The sequence below is a fragment of the Arvicanthis niloticus genome, chromosome 3 (assembly GCF_011762505.2).
Source record: "Arvicanthis niloticus isolate mArvNil1 chromosome 3, mArvNil1.pat.X, whole genome shotgun sequence".
Lineage (NCBI taxonomy): Eukaryota > Metazoa > Chordata > Mammalia > Rodentia > Muridae > Arvicanthis > Arvicanthis niloticus.
The window spans coordinates 103,337,227-103,360,660 of record NC_047660.1 but is presented as its reverse complement, the minus strand read 5'-3'; the positions used below and the strand labels follow the sequence as shown (position 1 = coordinate 103,360,660).

General features: G+C 36.5%; 1 protein-coding gene and 1 non-coding gene across 3 annotated transcripts in view; one reads left to right on the top strand and one right to left on the bottom strand.

The window, feature by feature from the left end:
* Positions 1-23,434, bottom strand: part of Znf385d (zinc finger protein 385D) — an 885,608-nt gene that overhangs the window by 821,369 nt on the left and 40,805 nt on the right. The gene's annotated exons all lie outside the window — the stretch shown is intronic.
* On the top strand, positions 14,461-14,563 carry LOC117706478 (U6 spliceosomal RNA). The gene has a single exon (XR_004606563.1). It is a non-coding gene; the product is annotated as a U6 spliceosomal RNA (small nuclear RNA).

Sequence of the window (23,434 nt, the reverse complement as noted above, 5' to 3'; positions counted from 1 at the left end):
ATCAAATCTTCAGCCTTCTGGCCCAGAGTCATCTGACAGACCTTAGTGATGCAGAATTATTAAGGGCTGATTACTCTGTCTAGGCAGATATAATCAGTACACTATTCTGCAGGTGTGTCCTTTTCTGGACATTAATTTGTCTGTCGATGGAAAGAGGCAATTCTTGCCTAGTGGCTGTCACTGCACAACTGGAGTATCTCCAAGGATGCTCAATTTCTTCTTAGAATCCAAGACAGGAAGCTGTCAGGAGCAGACAGGTCTCTAATCAAAATGAACATTAATATAGAAATGTTTGTAACGTTAATTTTGTGGACTTCTGACATCTTGAAAACCAACTATCCATGTAAGATAAACTGGACTGCTGTCTGTTAACTCCTCTCAGCTATTTCTAAATAAAATATGGAAAACACCCTAACAATAAACTCAAAGCCATGAATTTGCTATAGTCCCTTAACTCATAGGCTAACTGTCCCAAATCAGTTAAAAAAGTTAAAGAAGGACAGTTAACTCAGTCATTCTGGATTTCTGACGGAGTTGAAGACCTATAGTCTCATAGCCAATCCTGGCTATTTACTTTGAGAGAAAAGATCTGAGAGGATGTTTTTCAGCTGACATTCATTCTAAAGCCAAGAAAAAAATCCAGGTTCAAAACTAAGTGTTTTAGTTAGGAGAGATGACAGAGGTTCTGGTTAGTCAACAAAATGATGGACTGGGTTATCTTAGGACTATCTTGTACCTCACTGGTACAATTAGGAATAAGTATGCTCTAATTGTATTGTGAGAAAAAAAGTTTTATTTTAACAGGAAGGGTGATATGTAGGAGGAGCTAAGGGGGAAGGAGTACTGAGAGGAAGAGATGGAGTAAGGAGAGAAGAAGATGAAGGAGAGGAGAAGCCAGGTGATGAGAGAGAAAGAGAGGAGGGGCATGGAGGCAGATGTTCACGTGTCTCCACCAGTCAAAGATAGTTTATATATCTAGGTTGGGTATTGGGTTACACTTCTGATTGAGCATTACCAAACTTATAAAGCCTTTGATTAACATTTTTAAAAATTGTATAAAAGCAAAAAGGAAAAGGGGGCATGGGATAGGGGTTTTCTAGGGAGGGGAAATGGGGAAAGGGGATGGCATCTGAAATGTAAATAAAATATAAAAAAAGACAAAAAAAGAGCAATAGTAACTATAAAACAATGGTTATCAACAACACTGGGATGGCAGAAAATGCCACAGTTTTTGCTTAATGAGCCTCAGGCTATCATCTACACTGAGACAGGATACGCTGTTAGAAAAAACAATCAGGGAACAACAGATCATGAAGATACTGTAGAGCTTCTTATAAGTGCCACGTAAATTTGGTGACTTTATGTAGAGAAGAAACATTCAAAGATCAAGTATTCTAGCATGTAGTTCTCAGGAAGTGCAATATTTTGCTTTACTCATCAGAGAGATGTCTTGATGCTTGTGGTCTGTGCTACTACTGGAACCATGTTGAGATCCATGGCATAGAGGACATGTGAATATTCATTGTCTGTTCTGTCACCAGAAACCTTGTGAAAAGTCCGTGATCTATAACCCCACTGGCTGTAATAAGCAAAGAAGCTACTTTTGCAGTGGCATCCATTACTGAAGACTCATAGATGAGAAAGGTGGACACAATAGGCTCTGTGACAACACTTACTCCAACGTACATACAACCACAAGAGTAATAGGCTAGACAAAAAGCCATCAAAAGGAAGGCTTAAACATTGTGATAAGGATGTTGAACTACAGTTCTCTAAAATTAATCAGTTGATGGCTTCAGGCAGGGTTTAGGTGAAAAAAGGCTTAATTTCCTTTAAGGTGCTTACCACTTGGGGTTTGACCACTCTATTTGGTATATAACAACACAAGTTGGTCTTGCTTTTGTTTGGTTGTTCATCTGTTTTTGTTTCTTTCTTTTTTGAGTTGAGTTAGGGGAATGGGATTGAGCTGACTAGAAAGTGAGTGTGATCAGGGTACGTGATGTAAAATTTTCAAATAATCAATAAAAGTAGTATGTTGGGAAAAAAGAATAATCTGAGCACTCCCAAAATAAAAAATAAAAATATTTTTCCTTATAAGTGAGTAAAGGTAGCCTAAGATTTCCATGGTTTTGGTTTCAGAAACTTTTCTACTTCATAAAAGATAACAAAATCTTATAAAGCACAAACTATACTTGTGGTCATACTGCAGCCACCTGATATAAATAGTACCTATGTGTTTTTGAGAAAAAAAAACCACATCCAAGCTATCTTCTTAATGTTTTTAATTTCATTTTATGAGATGATTGTTTTGTCTGCATATATGAACGTGGCACCATGTGTGGACTTGGTTTCTACAGAGGTTAGAGAAGACACCAGATCCTCTGAAACTGAAGTCAGGGACAGTTTTGAGCCATCATGCAGTTGCTGGGAAGCTAATGCAAGACCTTCAGGGGAGCATCAAGAGCTCTTTATCCCTGAGCCATCTCTGCAGCCCCTCACAATTTATTTTAAAATATTAACTTTCTTCAAAAAATATTGTTATATTGTAGTTCAATAAAAATAGCTAGAAAAATAAATATTATGGGAAGCAATAACCATGAATTACTCTGTGTGGTTTCATGTGAATTGGTTTTAAACATTAAAACTTTTATTTTTAATGTTTTGATTTTTCATCAATATTTAATTTTACATTTTGCTCTCTGTGAATAATTCCTCCTCAAATTCCCACTAATTTAATAGTAACATGTTGCAGTCTGAGATACCCCATGCTGGGTGTCAAAAATGTTGAGAGCCGCTCTAGCCCATGTTTAGAGGCCAAAATGTCATGGACTGCTCTGTCAGTGTTGGGACCTGCACTGCCAAAAGCCTTGGGGGCTAAATTGTTAGAGCCTGCACTGCTCCAAGCTGCTCCAGTCAGCGGGTCGGGGTTCAGCAAGAGAGAGAGAGTGAGGACGGACTTGAAGAATGGAAACCAGTCAGAGTGTGATTCAATCCCATTTATTCTTCAGTCTCTCTTCTCTCCAATTCCCTAGTTCCAAGTCCCAAGTCTTGAGTTCCTAGTTCCTAGTTCCTAGTCCCTAGTGCCTCCAAGTTCCAAGTTATTTCTTCCAAGTGCTAAGTGCCTAATACCTAATAATCCTTTTTCTGAGTTCTCTAGTCCAAGTGTCTTCTTCCTCAATGCCTAATTCCTACTCCAAGTTGTACTCTATAACCTAATTCCTAGTTCCAAGTTGTACTCCGAGTTCTCTAGTTCAAGTGTCTTCTTCCTAGTTGTACTGAACTCTTCTGTCTGCCTCTCACCTTTTATATTTCTCACTTCTAAGCAACGCCTTTAAGTCATGCCCTTAGGTCTTGTCTCTAAATCTGGTCTCTAAGTCACGTCCTTAAGTCTCGGCTCTAAATCACAGCTTTAAGTCTCACATACCCAAGGGAAGATACTGGGTATCTAAAGCAAGATGTTATCAGAGTGTGCTCAGCTGTTGTTGGCTATTGTAATCAAGTCTCTTTATCAGGGTAATATGGCTCAAGATGGCTGCAAGGATGATAGCCGCCTTCTGTCGGCTCCCCACAGTAACATTTTTAACTTTTTCTTCCTTCTTTGTTCACTGTCAGTCATTGATTACTCTGGTAGTCTAAAAGAGAATGCCCTCCATTACTTCATATGTTTAAAAACTTGGTCCCAGTTGGTAGAATAGTTTACAAAGGGTTAGGATGAGTGACCTTGTTCAAGGAAGTGTGTCATTGGGAGTGTGCTTTCAGGTTTCAAAAATCCCATGAGATTCCCAGTCTCACTGTCTGTCTCTGTTTCATATGTACATTTAGAGGAGAGTTTGCTCCCTTTATTCTGATCCTTGAAATTAATGTTGCTTATTCTCTCAAGAGCTGTCTCTTCCTTTTACCTGATTTCCTTATTTTCTCTGGTGTTAAGTTACTGTTTACTCTCCCCATGCTAAAGCTAAGATTTACTTTACTTTCTATTTCTTTCATGGTCTCCACAGTTGACAGCTGCACACTCCACTTGCCAGTTTGACTGCTGATTTATTTTTCTTATCAAGTGTTTTTATCCCACTGTTACTAATCAGCTTCATGATTTTAACTTTTTCATTGTTATTATGTGTGTGTCATAGATCACATGTTGAAACCAGGCTTCCAATCCACATCTTAAAAATATTGTTCATTGTTCTCTCTCTCTCTCTCTCTCTCTCTCTCTCTCTCTCTCTCTCTCTCTCTGTGTGTGTGTGTGTGTGTGTGTGTGTGTGTGTGTGTGTGTGTGTGTGTGTGTGTTGGGGGGGTGCCTATGAATGCAGATGTCTGCAGATGCCTAAGATATGAGTTACCCAAAGAACAAGAATTACAAGCATTAATCTGGTATGGGTGTTGGGAATTGAACACAGATCCTTTGTAAGAGCAGCAAGCAACTTTCCCTCTGACCCATCTTTTCAGTGCCATTATTCCTACTTTTTATTCCTTTTAACACTCCACAAGAATGAAGTTTCTAGAAAATCTCCTTTACTCCACAAATTCATTTTCTTTACCTGTGATCACTTAGTGTTTCAGTTAGAGCTATTACTAAATGTTCATGTATGACATGTACCCTTTTTCACCTTTATTCAAATTCAACATCATATTTCTGTGCAGTGCACATTTATATAAATCTCATAAAGCAAGGTCTTCATCATCTCAGTCCCTATCATTCTCCCATATGAGAAACTCTTTGTTATATACAGTCTTACTTCAGTACCTCCTCAGAATAAACCTGAGTTCATTCACCCTCAAAAGTCATCTAGACATGGAAACACTCTTAGATGTGTATAAAAATACACCACTGCCATACCAGTGCCTGAGGACCAGTCATTCTCCCTCTTCTCTCTTCTAAGGCTCTGAAGCAGGAACAAAATGATGGTCATTTTCGGTGACTTGATTAGGGTTTCTGAATTCTATACTAGTCTCCTTATCCTTTATCATCAGGAATTTTGCCAGCCTATTTCTGTGCAGCCCAACCTTCTTGCTTCTGTCTAGTCATCTTCCGTCTAGGATCATTTCCATCTGCTATTGGTCTCTCTCTTCCATCCATTATTTTCGCTTACACTGGAATAAAATTATACATCTTGGACATCTTTTCAGCATTGTGGACAAATATTTTCCAATATCATATCTTTGTTTCCTTTTTAATTATTTAAGTGTTCAATGATCACTTTGCCTCCTCAATTCTTCTACTGAATTATTAAAATAAGAAATATTTTAAAGTAATTTAAGTTCTACATATTTTTTATTTAATAAAAATATTGTATTTAATAAAAATTATTTAAATTATTTTATTTAAATTTTTTTATTTAATAAAAATATGTAGTTATTTTTGTTATTTTTGTGCAGATTACTATCTGCTACAGGCCTGGCTAGCTGCTCTGTTTTAGCATGGCTCTCTCTTATTGCTGGCCAGATTCGGTGGGCTTTTGGGGGATGTTTGATTGCTCGCTTTTGCATTATTATAACTATGTATAAGCATAATACTGAAGATGGTAGTATGATCATAACTATTCTTTCCTTCATAGAAAATGTGTTTTAAAAAAAAATTCTGGAAAAGAACTATGTTTCATTCTAGCTTTGCATACTCCATGATTCTGTCTACCAATCTCACCTTTTTCAGGAATAGCTGGCAAAGCACTCTGCAGCTGTCAATGATTTTCTCACCTGGGACCATAGACCTCTATGTGTTATGCTTTTCCTAGGATCCATCCCATTCCATCCCTGTCTAGAGGCTTTTTTGGGGCTAAGATATAGGGATATGCACATGATTAAGAAACATTTCTTCTTAATTCTCTTCCTCCTCCTAAGGCTCCGGGGGCTCATGATAGAGAATTTGTGAGAGAGAAGTGACAAGAGAGGTGGTATGGGTTGCTACTCTTCTTGTGCCCGTGCATGTGAGGCCATGAACATGCATGTTAGGTCACAGATGAGTATCTTGTAATGCTAAAACACATGGCTGTCATTTCATAGCTCCAAGAGTACAAACTAAAGTGAAAAAGAAGGAGTGTAGAAATTAGTTAAGGCTGCTGTTCTCCTTCCTCAGCCCTCAGTGCAAAACTACCAACTATTGTTCCATTTTAAAAGATTAATTGCAAATAAACTTTTTAAAAATACAGTCAAAGTTCCACAAAACAATATTGTTTATGTAAGAAGAGGTGAATGTTGAACATGAAATAATAAACTGCAATGTCACTGGATTAAAAATAACTAATAACATCTAATAATGAACTGTACTGTCACTTGATAAAAATAACAGATAACATCTATTCTGTACCTTGGTAAGCCAGTCAATATGTTAACTGGTGAACAAAAAATTTATTCCTAATTATCTGTAGAACGGCTTGATATTGTTCATGTTTCCATGTGACATTAGTTCATCAAATGAGAACAAGCAGAAATGATCTCTTTGCGATACTTGGAGATACTGGAATACTCAAACATAGCAGAGATCACAGGTGTTCCCCAGTTTGAATAGATTCTTCTCACAACATGGGGCTGTTTATTATAGAAAGAAAATCTTGGTGAAGAGAATATCTGAGATTCACAAGAAGAATAAAAAAGGATCATTGAACATTTTTAAACGTCATTAGTTAAACCTCCAGAATCATACTAAAAATAATTGTAAATCAAAGAAAATGGAGAATTCTGCCTTAATGTGGCAAAAACTCCTGACACTCTGAAAGTGAGATGATGCAAGTTTCTTTTTGGACACCAATTATAAGCCATGTTGATGAATATAAATAATCTTGATAATTATAGATAAATATGTGTATAAAAATAAACATTAATTTTTATTATGCAATGGAAAATCACTATGCAACTCAGAGAGAAACAACAGAAGAACTAAGCTATTTCAAAAAACGTCCAATTGTATAATAAGTATAGGGAATTGCCACATCTATTTTACATGCCAAGCTTAAGGTTTATAATATAATAGAAATATTTTCATAGAAGAAACATATATTAAAATACAAATACACAGAATCTGTAGAGCTTGAATAAAAAATACATGCAGTTAAAACTTCTGTTTTAGGATTTAAAATGCCATTAGGGCATTATAGAATGCTGACTACACTTTTATTTTAATTTGATAGTTAAAAGGGGCTATTGGAACAAGTATTCTAATTGATGACTGAGTTATCCAGCAGCAAAGACAAAAATTTAATCTAGGTGAAGACACTCTGGGGAATTGTTGTGAAGCTTATCTATTGAAAACCATGGTCTGATAGAAGCAAGCCATATTCTCTTTACTGAAGGCTCATCCCAGAATTAAAAGGGAAAAAATAATCACATTTTCCCACTGAAGCAGCAAATACTGACAGGAAGTAAGAGGAACTCACCCCAGAACACAAGGGAGAGTGTTCCAGGCTTTATCTACAGCCTGCCTTCTCGGAACAGAAGCACAATCTAGCCTTTCCCATGAGTAATCTTGATCGTCAGGAAGACAGGAAACATGCACAATTACATAACTCCACAAGACTAGATGACCCAAATCTGCCAGATTTTTCCTCTGAATTTAGGCTCAAGTCTTCATCTCGTTCAATAAACAACCAAGACCAAGACTGCCAGTGCAGTCAGGTCAGATATATTTCTGTCTCCAGTAATAGGGAGTTCAAAGTAGTGACTACAGTAATGGTCCTTGTTGAGTATACCAACATTTAAGGCATATCTGAATCTGAAAGGTGAGCACAGTACCCTTCTTAAAACCCAGAACACAGGGTTCTGGGTTTTAAGACAGAACAAAAGACAAAAGGGGCAATAGCCAAATAAAAGCTAAGAAACAGAGAGCAAGAAGTCTGGCCACATCTGTGGGTTGCCATTTTGTCCTATTGATAGTGTTCCTTACTTTACAGAAGCTTTTCAGTTTTATGAGGACCATTTGTCAATTGTTGCTCTTAAAGCATAAGCCATTGGTGTTATGTACAGGAAATTTCCCCCTTGCCCAAGTATTCAAAGATTTTCCCTACTTTCTCTTCTATTAGATTCAGTGTATCTGGTTTTATGTGGAGATCCTTGATGCACTTGGATTTGAGCTTCATGCAAGGAGATAGGTATGAATCAATTTGCATTCTTCTATATGGAGACCACCAGTTGAAACACCATCATTTGTTGAAACTGCTCTTTTTTCTACTGAATGGTTTTAGATTCTTTGTCAAAGATCAAGTGGCCATAGATGTGTTGGTTCATTTCTGGGTCTTCAATTTTATTCCATTGATATACTTGCTTGTTTCTGTACCAATACTATGCAGCTTTTAAAAATATTTACCAGCCCTAAATCCAATAGAGGGCTAATATCCAAAATATACAAAGAACTGAAGAAGGCAGACTCCATAGAACCAAATAGCCATATTAAAAGGTTGAGTACAGAGCTAAATAGAGAATTCTCAACCAAAGAATCTTGAATAGCTAAGAAACATTTAACAAAATGTTCAATATTCTTAGTCATCAGGAAAATGCAGATCAAAATGACCCTGAGATTCCACCACACACCAGTCAGAATGGCTTAGATCAAAAATGCAGGTGACAGAGGATATTGGTGAGGATGTGGAGAAAGGGGAACACCCCTTCATTGTTGGTAGGACTGCAAGCTAGTACAACCACTCTGGAAATCAGTCTGATGGTTCCTCAAAAAATTGGACATAGTATTACCTGATGACCCAGATATATCACTCTGGGGCATATACCCCAAAGATGCTCCAACATATAACAAGGACACATGCTCCACTATGTTCATAGCAGCCTTATTTATAGTAGCCAGAAGTTGGAAACAACCCAGATGTACTTCAACAGAACAATGGATACAGAAAATGTGGTACATATATACAATGGAGTACTACGAAGTGATTAAAATCAATGACTTCATGAAATTCTTAGACAAAGGATGGAACTACAAAATATCATTCTGAGTGAGGTAACCCAGATACAAAACAACTCTCATGGTATGTACTCACTAATAAATGGATACTAACATAAAAGCTCACAATGCATATGATACAACATGCAGACCATATGGAGCATAGAAGGAAGGAAGATCAGGGGACGGATGCTTCAGCCCTGTATTGAGGGGGGAACAGAACAGTTGTAGAAAATAGAAGGAGAGGGGGACAAAAGAGGGAGAAAGGAGGAGGATGAAATAAGTGTGACAGTATCAGAACCTGGAGGATTCTTTAGAGAAGTACAGTGGTTCAAGAAATCGAGTAAAACTTGGTAGCAAGGGGGATGAGGAATGGGTGGGTCCCAGACACCAGAAAAATATGAGGCTCCCAGGACCCAATGGATTGACTTTAGCTGTAGTTCACAGAGAAGGGGGAAATAGAACCTGAGTAGACCACCTCCAGTAGATAGGCATGCCCCTGGTCGAGGGAGGGAGCCATCTACCCATCTCAAAGATTATTTTAACCAAGAAATGTTTCTGTCCAAAGGAAGAACAGGGACAAAAAAATGGAACCAAGACTGAAGGAAGGGCCAGTTGGGGAATGGCCCCACCTGAGGATGCATCTCGTCTGCAGACACCAAACCCAACACTGTTGTCGTGGTCAAGAGGCACTTGCAGACAGGAATCGAGTGTGGCAGTTCCTGGGGAAGTCCAGACAGCAACTGACCAAAGCAGTAAGCAGTGGTGGATGCTTGGACACAACCATCAGGCTGAACTCAGGGAACCTGGTGGAGGAGTTGGCAGAAGGACTGGAGGAGCAGAGGGGGACTGCAACCTCATTGGAAGAACAACATAGGCTGGCCTGACCACCCAGTTCTCCCAGAGACTAGACCACCAACCAAGGAGGGTACCTGGATGAATCCATGGCTCCAGATACATATGTAGCAGAGGATGACCTTGCCCGACAGCAACAGGAGTGGAGGCCCTTGGTCCCCGGGGAGGTTTGATGCCCCAGAGTACAGAGATGCTGGAGAGGTAGGGTGGGAGATTATGGGTAGGTGGGGGAGCACTCTTATACAGGCAAAAGGAAAGGGAAGGGCAGATGTGGAATGAGGGGTTGTGGAGGGTAACCAGGAAGTGGAATATCATGGAATGGGGTGTCATTGGAAGGAGTAACAAAGGTATCATATGAGATGTAAATGAATGGAATGATTAATAAAAAAGAATAAAATATTTCTCTCTACAAAGTTAAAAATAAAATGTTTTCCCTACTAAGTTGAAAAAGAAGGAGGAGGAAGAGGAGGAAGAGGAGGATGAGGAAGAGGAGGAAGAGGAAGAGGAGGAGGAGGAAGAGGAGGAGGAGGAAGAGGAGGAGGAGGAAGAGGAGGAGGAGGAGGAGAAAGAGAAGGAGAAGAAGAAGGAGAAAGAAGAAGGAGAAGGAGAAGGAGAAGGAGAAAGAAATAGTCTGGTCACTACAACCCAATGAACTTGAATTTCTGGGCCACAGTCACTCATTTTATGACCCTGTGAAGAAATGGGCTCAAGCTCTTGACTGACATGTAAATATTTTCCAAACATCCTTTAACCTTCTCCCACTGATTCATGCTATGAGGACAGTATTAGTACAGCCTGTTCTCCTCTGTGTGTTATGTCCTTAAGGGGGCTGTTTGAATGAACACAGATAGCAAAAAGGAAGAACACACAAACAAAGCACAAAATATACTCCGCAAGAATGGAGAGCCCAAATCTGTCAGATTGTAAATTTTCCTCAGACCGAAATCCACTACATAGGGAATAAGTTCATCCTAGAAGTGAGCTCACACTCTAGTAATATTAGGACAATCAAATTTAAGCACAAGGGTTGAAAGAAAGCATAGATTGTTCCAGCATGTCATTTGGAAAAATTCTATAGTTATACTAAAAGTAATTGTAACTTAAACATATTAATTTTGCTCAGATTAGTTTGGCTTTATTGATTTTTTTTATATAAGTAGAATGTTCTGTGTCTGTCTTTGCTGGATATTCATTCCTCACTTGTGTGGAATTGAAAATAGCTAGTTCTTAGTGCCAGTTAAGCATTTTTTTAGGGATCCTCAGAAATATCTGGGAGTAGAGTTCTGTATTTGCTAGCTTGTAGTGAAAAAGGACTGATGTTATCAGGATTTTTCAAGGAAATTATCCCTTTAAGTATTCACATCTTAAGGACAGATCAATACTGCAGTAACCACTTTATGTGAACTATCTATTTCATCTTCACAAGGATCTGGTGAGAGGGATAGGTGATAACCATGGTAAATATTAGAGAATGAAGAAAAATATAGATAGTTGAGGGTCTAATTTTAAATGTAAGTGCTGCGACTCAAATTTACATAGTCTGTTTTCAATATTCTCACTAAAAGATACTCTGCTTGTAATCAATTGACTTATACCCCAAGACAACAAACAAACTATGACTCCATGCTGTATGATAAACACATAGATACATTTAGGATGCTTGGTCCCTATACAGAAGACCTACTTAAAACAAAATTGGCCTCACTGAATAAACAACCACATTATCGCACTGCATGGAATGTTCCAAAGAAACATTAAATATTGACTTTTTAAAAGTTTATCTTAATTTATTATTCAGTATAAACTTAATTTTTTAAAAAAGAATTTTTTGTTTGTATTACAGACTGAAAGGATCTCTTTCTTTGAAAGTTTTTATTTTAACAAGCTTTTACCTTTTTTAAGTGTAAAATGGTTTTTGTACAATATAAAAATGCTTTTCTCTTCCCTTGACTTCTCTCAGATTCTTCCCATGCTCTATTTGCCTACCTGCCCAATTCTATACCCATTATTTTTTTAAAGAAAACTTAAAGCAAGCATAAACAAAAACTGTAGACAAAAAATCCCATAGAAACATAAAAATGGAAATCAAAATATATAAGCAGAAGAACAATATGACAAAAAAGAAATGCCCAAACAAAGCAAAATGAATTTTTAAAAACTCTACAAAAAATAGCACCGGGTTCATTTTGTATGTATCAGCTAGTCCTGGGTGTGGGACTACCCTGAAGTATGGTTAAAATACCAAAAGAAACTCCAATGGAGAAAGCTGGGTTTTTTTTACTGTGCCAGTGGGTATCAATTGATGATTGCTTCTTAGTTAGGAACGGGAACCTATGTCCACCTCACATTTCAGCATCAGGCTTGAACCTATGGAGTCCTTGTGAGTGGAGTCTCTGTGAGATCATGTGTGTATCATCTCTGTTTTGCCTAGAAGACTTTCTCTTCTTGCAGTCATGCATTACTTCTAGTGCTTACCGTCTCTCTGTCTCTCTGCCTCCTCTTTCACATAGATCCATGAGCCTTGGCATTTTGATGAAGACATCCTCCCATTTATAACTGAGTGGTCCAAAGTCTCTCATTCTCTATGCATTGTCTGATTGTAGGTTTTTGGTGTTAGTTTCCATCTACTGCAAAAAGAAATTTCTCAAAGATGACAGATAAATGCCCAATCTATCTTCACAGCACAATGTTATTATAAATAATTTTATTGCTATGTTCCTTTAGCATGGTGTTTTTTTAACTTTACTAAGGCAATGGCCCTTTAATATAATTCATTTTTTAGGATGACTTTCAACCACAAATCATTTCATTGCTAATTCATAACTGTATTTTTGCTGCTGTAATTAATCATAAGTATCTGATATGCAGATATTTATCTGCTATGCAACCCTCAAAAGGGTTGTGAGCCACAGGTTGAGAACGACTGCTTTAGCTGACCAATAATGTTTCTTTTTCTCCAAGGCCAATGGATTATCAGATTCTTTATGACCTGTATAGTATCAGACATGAGTACCATCTTATAGAGTGGGATTTAAGTCCAATCAGTGTGCAACTGGTTACTAACAAAGCATTTATGCCACTATTGACTGGCAAATCTGACAGTCAGGTGACCATTGAAGATCACAGATTCGTGGCCACATTGATGATTCTTCTCCTTTGGAAGCTTGCAAAATATTTCCCAGTACCATGAATGCTAAACAGTAGGGGGAAAGCTTCTAATTAGGCACCAGCTCAACTACACTGTATTCAATGTGTGATATTGAAATGCCTTTAACAATAGGTTCTCACTATCAGTAGAGAGAAATCAATAGCTTTGTAATGACCTGCAATGTTTGAGGGCTTCCAGGAGATGCCTTTGAACAACAATTCAACAATATGTAGCCCATTCCTGGCACTGTAGCTTTCACTTGGTGACACAAGATATATAGTTGGGGCTTTATCTCCCTTATTATTTGGTGACTCCATTTTAATTCATTTCATATATGTACATAGTTTAGGAAGCAGTTCCAATTATAATGCACAGATAAACAGTAAGGAGATTCTTTGGCTATAGTGTTACCCCCTAAGGTGACCACAGAAAAGAGACTGAACACTTTATAAAACTAGAAGAAAAATGTTGAAACTTTTCAACATAAAAATATAATAAGAACAACTATGTTTAAACTAATTTAAATTTTGTAGTGTATGGACATATATGAATGCTTTTATGCCCCCCCTTAGTATGCATATTTTTTGTGTTCTTGGGTATCAGTTACGTAGATGAATAAAAAAAAATACTTCCAGAGACACTTATTTTTTTCAGAATGTTATGAAAATTACTGACTTACCACCATAAAAACAAAAATTTGTCGTTACACTTTTACATATCACTTCAAAATATCAAAGAATTTTTATCAATGTCTACCCAGTGCGGTGCATTGAGAAGCTCTTGCCCCACGTACTCTCTATATGGCAGCCTTTCTTACATTATATAGCCAGTGACAGCAGGACTACATGAACACCCTGATGTGTATTCAAGCTGAGCTCCGGGCCAGGGAAGAAGCCACACTTTAGTAATGTCACATAGATGTGATTTACTACATGTGCCTCCAAATGCTGACCTTGTACCAAAAAGAACATTGCTGTTTCTTAGGGCATTTCTCTTCATTATGTTTTAACACTTGAGGTGTAAGATAAAGAACCTAATAATGTGAAGCAAGAGAAAAATCCATCATCTAGAAATAAACTTGTGAAATCAGAAACTGTGGTAAGCACACTTCTATGATAGACTTTTTCTCTTGGGTCTGATTTACATCAGTTGAATTGATTACCTATGACTTTTATTTAGATTATTCTGTTTTTTTTTTTTATATTGAGCACACTATTTAACCCAGTTATAGAGTGTAACTATTAGTCTATTTAGAGTTTAAATATAGATATACTGTATCCTTCTCACTTGGAATCCATTTACCCCTTTTTTTCATGCTCATATCTTATTAATATGTGTTCCTGGAGTCATTTATCCTCTTTTTCTACATTATATTTATATTCCTCATTATGTTTGTTTTAAAAATTATCCTTAATTTCATAATGTGTGCTCTTTAGTGTCTCAATTAAATAATTCAGTTCTTCTACATTACTAGTGTTTGCACATTCAAAATCTACCAAAAACCTGAACTATACATCCTGTAACTTCATCCCAACTTAAAAGAATGCCTTTTGAAGTGAAAAGAAAAACCACATGCTTGCTTCAGCAGCACATATACTAAAATTGGAACGATACAGAGAAGATTAGCATGGCCCCTGCACAAGGATGACACACAAATTCGTGAAGAGTTCCATATTTTTACAAATCCAAATTTACACAATATCTTACCACAAATCCAGCCCTTCAAAAGATAATTGGTGGAAAACTCCAACACAAGGAGGGAAACTACAATCTAGAAAAAGAAGGAAAGTAATCTTCCAACAACCCTAAAAGAAGGTAGCTATACAAACATATCTCCACTTCCAATAACAAAAATAACATTCATTTTTCCTTAATATATCTTAATATCAATGGACTCAACACTCCAATAAAAAAACATAGACTATCAGACTGGATAGATAAACAGGACCCAACATTTTGCTGTATACAGGAAATGCACCTTTGTGAAAAAGACAGACACTACTTCAGAGTAAAAGGTTGGAAAACAATCTTCCAAGCAAATGGTCCCAAGAAACAAGCTGGAGTAGCGATTCTAATATCAAATAAAATCGTTTTTCAACCAAAATTAATCAAAAAAGATAAAGAAGGACACTTCATATTCATTAAAGGAAAAATGTACCAAGAGGAATTCTGAACATCTATGCCCCAAATGCAAGGGCACCCACATACATTAAAAAAAAAAAAAAAAACTTTACTAAAACTTAGAGCATACATTGCACCTCACACAATAATAGTGGGAGATTTCAACACCCCACTCTCAGCTATGGACAGATCATGATAACAGAAACTAAACTGAGACACAATGAAACTAACAGAAGTTATGAACTAATTGGACTTAACTGACATCTATAGAACATTTCATCCTAAAACAAAAGAATATACCTTTTTCTCAGCACCTCATGGTACCTTCTCCAAAATAGACCATATAATTGGTCACAAAACAGGCCTCAACAGATACAAAAAGATTTAAATAATCCCTTGTACCCTATCAGACCACTATGGACTAAGACTTGTTTTTGACATGGACAAAAACAACGGAAAGCCCACATACACATGGAAACTGAACACTGCTCTACTCAATGATAACTTGGTCAAGGAAGAAATAAAAAAAGAAATTAAAGACTGTGTACTCATGTACATAAAATAAATAAATAATAAGAAAAAAGAAATAAAACTATTTATCTTTATGTGACTAACTTACTCTGATTTGACCCTCAATGAATTGGGGCTTTCATGGTTTTTGTATCTTAAACCATAGACTACATATGCATTACCTATAACTTTTATTAATAAAATTCAAAATACACTTTTCAAAAGTTAATCTGGTGAGAGAGTCATAAGTCTAAACTCTAGAGCTAATACAATTTAATAGCTAATATACTTAATAGCTAATGGTAATTTGGTGATTGATGGACGCTAGAGGAAACAGTCAGTCCTTTTCAGGGATGTAGCCACTAGAATGTTGTCCATGCTACAGTGGGTTTTTCCATGCTGTAGTTATCCTATATCTGTGCACATACTGGCAGTATTAAGTGGACTCAGATGGTTTAAAAAAGTGAACATGAAGTTGGTTTAAAAAAAAGTGATAAGAGATGTGGAGAGAACTGGAAGGGAATGTGCTTGTGGTTCATCAAAATATCTTATATCCATGTATGAACTTCTAATACAATGGTATTTTAAAGGGTTAAGCTGTTGACCTATTCAAAAAATTCTGTGTTTTATCTTGACAGATATGATGATAAACCATCTAGTATTCTAGTATAGACAGAATTTTTATACTTATTCTTGGTAAACTGATTATGAGTCTTTGCTAATATCTTTTAAATAATTTTATTAGACTATTTCTATAAACATAGTCTATTTTAATGTCAAATTTCAGTATAATCTTGAAACCAGGGCCACAGCACTGAATAGAATTATAACCTGTGTGTGATATCTTATCCTACACCAAATTGAGAGTGTTTGATTCTTTCCTAAGGAGAAAAGGTTTTAGTCACATTCAATAAACACCTCTACCAGGTTTCCTTAACTGTAGTTATGTAAAGAGTTGTGAAACCCCATTCAATTAATTTGTGGTACAGAGTAGGAAGTCACAGGGTGTAGTACACTTAACATCATTTGTAAACTACTGAAACTGTGTATGATAAATTACTTCAATATTAGAACTAAAAACATGACAGTTACTTTCCTCACTATAGTAAAATATATCACCAAGACAACTTAGCTCACAAACTCAAGGATGGAAGGCATGGTACCCTTCAGATCTGCGAAGGGTTATTTTGAAGGTAGTAGAGCATGAGGAGGCTTGCTCAGATCTCAGTATGGTATACCAGATATGGAGCAACTTATAACCCCCAAGTTCTCTGCTTTAGGCTCTGCATCTGCTATCTTGGTTCCATGTCCAAAAGTTTCACACCACCAAAACTGTGCTAGCCGTATATCAGATATAGCCTACATCTTCTGAACCCCTGAAAGGACATATCAAACCAGAACATAGATCTCAACATTGTTCACAAGTCTTTACTTTCTAATATATCAAGCTTCTAATAAGAATAGCTAATTCCACAGTTTACCAGGGTATATTTAGTCAAGATGATTCCTTGGTACTGGAACACCAACTGCTTGAATAGCTCAATAGTCACAGGAAAGAAGATGGCCTAGACATGGGCTGGAGAAGTGCTTTATGCTAATGGAAATTAAGCTGCAACAATAATAGAGAGGTTTTCTTTATCCATCCCAGGTTCCCTTCACATTGTGTGGATTTGGGGCACTGTAAAGGATTAGGAACTGAATGGCTGAACATTAATGCTACATATACACACCGAGGATGACTGAGAACCAGAAATGACTGACCAGAGCTATCATTATGGGGTTCAAGCCCAATTATTGGTTGACTAGAATGTGGCCTGAATTTTAAAAGGTAAAAGAAGTGAGCCATTTGTTTGTTTTTTGTTTTAAACAACAATTATTTTGCATGCCAAACTTACTGAAGGAGGGAAAGAGGCCCTGTTTCCTAAGTGGGATTTACCTTCCTGCAGGGCACCAATCCTCACATACACACAACTTCTATCACAAAGCTGAAAGCATAGACATTCCTCACTTTAAGAAAATTTACTTGAAATATTTTTGTAATAACTTTAAAAACAAAAAGAGAAGCTAGGAGGAAAGTGAGTATTACTACTGGTGAGAGATAAAGTGTCTTTTAAGCAATTATCCATAAACTTCCCTTACCATTCATGGAAAGCTGGATTTTTTTTCATATCACATAAGTTATAAATAGAGTAGTTATTTGATAAACAATTTTCGGGGGAAATCTTTGATTACAATGTGATTTCTATATAAAATTTTGCTTACCAATTGAAAGAAAAATGAAAATAAACAAGATAATTTTTCTGAGTTCTAATAACAGAACTCACTGTTTAGTAATGAAGTTCTGAATAGAAGCAGAACTGTGAAACCGTGTAGGAAAAAAAAATCCATCAGAAGTCCCAGAAATGTCATGATAAAGTGGTTATAAATTGATACTGACTCAAGGCTCACTTTAGTATAAATGGCTGCAGATATCGCTGTTTCTATAACACTTAACTGCTTCCAGAATTCAGAAAGTAATAATACTTTTAGATTTAAAACTCATAATAAAGCAAAAAAAAGTTATTGCAAGGGAAATAATATATAATAAAACAATAGTTATATAGCTTTGAAAAAAGGTAAAGTTGACAATTACATATATGCATAAATACAATATATACTTTATTAATAGGTAATCACATAAATGTACTATGTGCATTCAAACCCAATGATAATATATTTAGATGATGCCTAATATAACACAATATGGTAACATATATCTACTTGTGTGTGTGCATGTGTGTGTATATACACTGTAACTGTGCACTCTGTCTCCTTGCATAGAAACTATTTCTCCTGCTTACTGGTTCTCATTTAACTTAACTAAAACCAACTAGTAATTTCTTATATTAAATTCTTTTTGGCTATTATGCTTTGGAACACCTTGATGATCCTGGGCACCTAATCTTCTACATATGTCTTCACACAGCTAGAGTCACACATCCACACCAGTATTCAGGTTTTATTTTTTTAACATTCATTTAAAATAAATCTTTCTCTGAATCTCTGGTCTTCTGTGACTAAGTTTCTCCACTAATCACCCTGAGCCCCTCTTTTATGTTTACTTTCTGTGAGCTTTCTCTGAGTCACGTCATTCAGAAATGTAACAGATTTTTTCCTTCCTTCATGAAGGTCACACATTTCCACTGATGAAATCTGAAACAATTCAAAAGCATGAAATATATCTAGTGTTATCTCAGAATAAAAATCAAACACTGTATGCTTTGGAAAAATAGAACTTTACTTTTTGGAGATGATGGATTTTATATGAAATATCAGATATGATGAAGCCTGCAAAGTTCCCATTTTATCAAAAAATAAAAGTGTTGCACCTCTGTTTGACCAAGTCAAATCTGCTTCCTAACACTGGAATTATTAAAGATATAGATTCATTAAAATTTATAAACATATTGTTTCTACTGGACAAAAGAAGTGTGACTAGACCATTAAAGAGAAAGATTCAGGATGGGGAGACTTCTCAGTGGGTAGAGGACTTCTGTTGTGCTGTGCAGGCTTGAACTCAGACCCCCCGAACTACATAACATTAGAAATGGTAGTGATACCATTGCTTCTCCAGCCTGAGAGGAAGCACAGGGATGTGAATCCCCAGAGGTCCATGTGCCATCTACTGTGGCATGCACAGCAAGGGACAGAGTTGTAACTAAAAAGGTGGTAGGCAAGGACTATCAACTGAGCCATCACTTGACTTCCACATTTGTTTTATGTGTGCCTGCACACACATGAAAATACACATGCACATGTGCATACACACAGACACACACACACATGAGATAGATAGATAGATAGATAGATAGATAGATAGATAGATAGATAGATAGATAGATAGACTACCTGCTAGTTTTCTCTGTGGCAATTTTCAGTTTTTATGAGATTATTAATTGTTATGTCATCTTCTTAATTCTTGATTCACTTTTTGTTCTCTCTCTCTGACTCCATCTTTCTGTCTATCTGTCTCTCTCTGCCTCTTTCTGTGCCTCTCTGAGTCTGTCTCTATGGTTCTCTCTCTCTCTCTCTCTCTCTCTCTCTCTCTCTCTCTCTCTCTTTCTCTCTCTTTGTGCAATCCATTCTACCTTTTCTACCTTGACTCTTCTTATTCATTAAACTGCTAAACTGCAAGGAGGAAACTTACCAGGAATCTAATCACATAACTTGAAATTCTTAATATAAATTATATATGTATTTACATATGTATACATATGTATGTATATATATATATATAATTATATCTATATATGTATGTATGTATTTATATGTGTGTTATATTTAGGTGAGTAGCTGTTTTGTAGTTACAGAGATGCACCATCAAGATTTATTCATCCAGATCTTACTGACTTCATCACATAACTCTCAGAAAAAAAATTTTTAGAGCCCAGATCACATTCTCTTCCTTAGATATCTGGTTCTACTGATTGCTCCATGTGAGGCTGAACTCTACCTGCTGCAGTCTGAAGGTCCCCAGCTCTAGGGCTTCCTGTGATCTGGCTGATCCATTCAAGAATGCATCTGATCTCAACCTCTGCTCTCTCCCAGCACTGCTCACACAAGCTGATCACTAATAAATACCTTACACGGTCATTTTCCTTTTCCTCGTTTGTTCTCTTTGCAGCCCCATTGTGATGGTCTAGAAGTAAAAATAGAGCTCTTGCTTCCTCCTGTCACCTCTCTGCACACACCAGAACTCACTGTAGATGTCCTATTCCCTTTGCCTTTGTGCTTAAAGGATGACTTCATTTATAAACCAGGTTTTCTATAAAAATGATTTCAGCAATTTGTTCAGCTCTGGCGAATCACAAAAGAACAGATTTGTGACTCAAATAAATATTCATTTCTTTCTCTAAGACAATTTGACTGATATACAAATAATGTCATTCCTTATCAATGAAAAGGAGGCCTGGCTCATCCAAGACATTGGACTGGGAAACCTCCTTCAGCTTTGTTCTCAGATGTTTTCATAATAATCTTGCAAAGTAACACTTACAAAGGTTTTGTCAACAATACTATGTAATTTAATACATTTATTATTTCATTTTATCCAAAAAACAACTTTATGAGCTTTCAAAGTATTATTCTGCTACAACTAGATAACTGAAGTTTTATAGATGTAAATATGTATGTTCAACAGCTAAAAGCCAGCTAGCTAATAAAAGTAATTTAAATATAGATAATGGATACATGACCCTAATCATTGTTTGCTTTTTATGTTGTTTGAAAACTCCCAAAGGTCATATATATAGTCAAAGAAAAATAACTCCTTCTCCTCTCCTACCCCAAAGAACATACATATAAGTCCATTTTATTCTGGGCATGAAAAACAACAAAGACTTTAAGTATGTAAAGTTCTAGTACAAATGCTACTTTCAAAAGATAAATGAATTTTCCATACTGTTTCCAGAGTTCCATATCATAATATTCTCTTTTATTCTTTCCATGCTTACTATCAGGTATTTTTAATATTCTCGTGAGACAGCAGAAAGCTGAGAGCCTATTTGAGGAGCTGGCCTCATGGGATTTCTGATACAAATCTGAATGAATTGCCAATCCAGGTGATGCTGAAATACAAAGTAATGTTTTTCAAGTTCAAGGTAAGACACTGCCAAAATGAATGAGTCACACAATAGTACTTCTGTACCATATCAGATTTAATATTTTATCAATCACATTTCAATATAGACTATAAAATCATATGGTTTGAACATAATAGATTTGTTAATACTTTAGTGTTCATTTTAAAGCTATGAACCTAAATTTATCATTGCTGTCCTATTTTAAGATAGCCTCTGAAAAATATTGTACAAATGTATAAGAAAATATACCATGGCAAAGCTGGAACACAATTATTTCAGGTCAAATCTCAGCAGGGAAGAAATATTTTTTTTCTCTAAAGTTTGATCTATGTAGCTCTGACCTGAAGTCAGAAGGCCTCTCTGAGGAGAGTAAACTGCCCTTGATCCAGAAGCCCTGAAAGGGAAAGAGCAAAATGGATTCCAAGTTGACTTGAAGAAAGGCAAGCTAACACTGGACAAATTTCACGGCTGCCAAACTGAGCAGAGAATCTGATGCTTTTCAATGCTCAGCCAAATAAAACTCCAAGTGTTGAAATCTAAAAATAGACATAACGACATGGCAGTGTCATACAAAGGTTAGGATAAATTGTTGAGGCTATAATCAGGAGTGATTGTTTTGTTTTGTGTGTGCTGTAGCATAACAGGAGTCACAGACTGATGCCTAGAAAAGATCTAAGCTATGAAGGTTAAGGAACAAATCTCCTAAGACTACATTCATTGCGTTATGCACCATCCCGAATATCAACTTTCAAATTTGTGTATAAGCAAATAAAATTTTGAATCATTGTTTTACAACTCCATCTCCCTAAGCAACTACCCAGCCACAGCTTGGCTTTCAGTGTTACTACACTGTCTTCTTTCATCTGAAATACAATATATGAATTCCAGAGGAAGTTTAAGAACCATTATTTCTAGAAGTCTGTGATGACTGCAGCATGAATGGAATCTAAACAAGGTTGATATTTTTCTCACCTGAAATATGAAGTATGTGGAGCATACATGAACAGAAATGCAACCAGTTATTTAGTGTGGTTTAATAATATAAAACTAGTGGGTTAATTTTTAGGCAATATGATTTTATGAGTTTATGCCCTCTGTAAAATGTTTACATTCTAAACCATAATCTCAGAAAATATATATAATATATATATGAAGAAATAAACACTAAAGTAAGTTAAAAGGAAGCTACTCAGTTGGGTCTTGAATTTAAACAGATAATGGTTGTTCTTATAAAAAGAGATTGTAAAGCCCAACTAACTCGGTTTTTTAAGAAACCCCATTTTGTGTGAGATCAGGGGCTAAATTACAGTTCCAGGAAGAAAATCACAAAATCCACCTGAGCAAAGACAAACAACTGATTTAAGACATCCTGCAGAAAATAGATAATGTAGCCATTCTGTTCTTCAGGTGGTTTTCTCCCTGTGCTCGGTTCCTGTAGAATATGCCAGAAATACAGTTTTCAAAATAATAACTGGTTGACCTGCATGGAAATTCCCAAAATTTGCTGTAACCACAATAAAATCTCTGAACCCCTAGACTCACAGGTCTTAAAACTAATCAACTGTGATTGTGAGAGTTTGAAAAGACCTTGCTCTTGAGCTCCTAATAAAGGTCTTTATGTGTTTTGTATTGGAATTGGCTCTTTGGTGGTCTTTGGATACAGCTAACTTGTGCATAACATCTTGGTGCATGGGCTGGGAAACCAAAGACCCCCAAGACTCATAACTGAAAGTTTGAAAGGCCAGCTGATAAGAAGACATCTCATTTTTGGTCTTTGTGTCAGTGCCTTGTCTGTCAGATTTTTCTTGAGTATCTGTGGAGAGAGACAACTAAAACAGATGTAGAACCCTATTGTAGCTGATACACTGGGGCATCATACCCTGGTGTTAATTTCTGGGAAGGACAGAATGGGCATGGAACCCTGCTAGTGAGGATGGAACTCTACTACTTGGCTCCCAGCCACCCTCCTGCTTGTTTTGTCCTCTCTACAGGCAAAGGAATCTGCTGTCTAGCCTTCACCATCCTCTTGTGGCTGTCCATTTTGTATATGAAACTTTACTATTCTGTGACTAATGAAATGGAACTGACAATTTATACCACAATGGACTTAGTTTTAGGACATTTTAAGGAGGTCAAGAACTGCAGACACAATTTGTCAGTGAAAGTTAGAAAAAAATCCAGAGACTTCATTTTCTCCCTTCCCAGCCCATACTATTTGCTGTTCACTTTACAACGTGTGTGTGTGTGTGTGTGTCTGTGTGTGTCTCTGTGTGTGTGTGTGTGTATTAGTTCAAGAGA